We start from the raw sequence: 2,360 nt of genomic DNA on the forward strand, positions 1-2,360 counted from the left end.
GACTTAACAGTGGGCGGGGCTTATTTAACACTGTCCAGTGTTGAGACAACACTGATGAAATCAACACTGTGAATTAGCACCAACCCTTGAAGTTAGTTTGCTCAGAGAGTGTTAAAATAACACTGGGGGAGTTAAATTGATTCTGAAAAGTTTAACACTGACATTTTAACACTCTGGTTTTAACTGTGTACCTGTTTTGGAGTTGTTGTTTTTTTTTCTGCTACAACACACCTGATTTGAATGATGATGATTGGCAGGCTTCTGCAGAACTTGAAGCAATGTCATCACTGAATCAGGTGAATTGAGCAGGGAGACATGTAAAACCTACAGGATAACGGCTCTCTAGGACCAGGACTGGACACCSCYTAGTTTAGAGGYTGCTCACCCTTTGTGAYTTCAAGTTTTTGATCGTGTMTCTTATACCTCAGTGGTCAATTAAAGAATGTGTTTTCCTCTATATTTTGATATRWTGTTGTGGAGAAACTTTTCCCCATGTAGTGGCTTGGCATGGGAAGTTTGGAGTTTTAGTTGAAATTGTGTGAAGAGTTGATTTAGGGTGGCGCTGTGGCTCTGCTGGCAGAGATGTTGCCTCTCAGCAAAAMGGTTGCCGGATCTAYTTTTCTGGGTAGAGTTTACATGTTCACTCTGTGCACTTGTGAGTTTTCTACRGGYACTCTGACYAAAAACATGAATTGGTAACTCTAAATYGTCCCAAGTGTGAGTGAGAGTGTTTGGCTCTATGTGTCCCTATGATGGACTTGCGATCTGTCCAGGGTGTACCCCACTCCTTGCACAGAGACTGCTGGATATGGGCGCCAGTGACCTCCTGTACCCCTTGAGGATGAAGTGGGTAAAGATAATGGATGGATGGTGTTGCTACAGTAAAAGCAAAAAAAAAAAAAAAAACCTATCCTTAAAGGGTCAACCCCAACCTCGATGGTGTATTTAGTTGTCAATACTACAACTCTCACTCTGCGTTCAGCCCACAGTTAATCACAAAAAAAATTGTCAAAAGAAGCAAATTGTCAGATCTCAAATCAGCGTGAGCCTGAATAAGCTATACATGAATGCTAGAGTTTCTTACAAATAAGGCTTTAACAAAAGGTGCTTCCATTGAACTGTGTCCTGTTTTGTTTTGCTTCAGTTTCTGCTCTGTTTTATGGCTCTGCAGCTTAAGATCTGGGCTCTACTTCTAGCTGCTTTGCCTAAAATAGAGCGTGTAAGCTGCACGGCTGCACAGTGGCACCAAGCACAGCCTGATAAAGGCTGATAGTAGGATCAAACACAGGGATTTTTCTGTGATTGCACTGTTGAATGAGTATTTGCAATGCTGCAATCAACACTCTGTCGTTTGTTTTTATATTATCAAGGCATTAACCTGACATGCTATGTTTAGAACATAACTTACCAGTCAAGTGGATTTCCAACTCTAAAAGCTATATTTGAGCTCAGTAGCATGGCTGKCCCCTCCTTGCGCTCACATTTCCCKTATTTTTTTGTTGGTCTGTGTGRATGTGTTGGTAAAAATATTGTTTTTATCTAATAGTGGAATGTTTATTTTTTGACTATGCCAAGGACTCATAGCAGGGGGCTAAATACACAACACTTTTCTTTTTTAAAATTCATAAACTTCAGTGTTTATTAGAAGAAAGCGGTTGAAGTGGGATAAACAGCATGGCACCATAAGTCTATTTTGAGCTAACTGTTAACTTTTCCCTCTTTCATTATTGTTATCAGCAACGGCCAGATTTAAAAGAAGCACGCTGCATTTGCAGCAATTTGTTTCAACACAGTCCTGCAGGACGGACAGCCCCACTGGCTTAACTGTWCTCACCATATTGAGCATAGATTTACAAATGTGCTTTTATAGGCACATGTGGCATGCCTTAAACTGTATATTCTTACAAGAGAATGTTCTTGTTGCTATTTCAAGTTAAATTACTTTGTGTTTTTATTGGTTCTGGAGTTCAGTGTGGGACTTCTCTTAGACTTCTTTAATTCTGTTTTRGTCATAAATTTCACGGCTTGCAAGATCTTAGTGGATAAACTCATTTACAAGGTTTAACCAAAATGTTTATATGTTTCTTATTAGAAAAAAAAATACATTTTAATTTCAAATGCTGACATAAAAGAGAGTAGGTGATATGCATTCATTCAAAGAACACTTTGAAACATATTTCATTTGAATAACGCAATTTATAGCCTGGCCCTTGCCTTCCTACGCTGCTCCGCTCAATTCTAGTTTCCCTTCACTGCTCCGTCTTCTCCTATTGAGATGGATTTTGCTGGCAGATTTTTAGCCGGGCCAATCAGAGAACAGAACGTCAATTTTCTGCGCAGTGTCTGCTTGTAGTTTATTT

The sequence above is a fragment of the Austrofundulus limnaeus genome, unplaced genomic scaffold (assembly GCF_001266775.1).
Source record: "Austrofundulus limnaeus strain Quisiro unplaced genomic scaffold, Austrofundulus_limnaeus-1.0 Scaffold25, whole genome shotgun sequence".
Classification (NCBI taxonomy): Eukaryota; Metazoa; Chordata; class Actinopteri; order Cyprinodontiformes; family Rivulidae; genus Austrofundulus; species Austrofundulus limnaeus.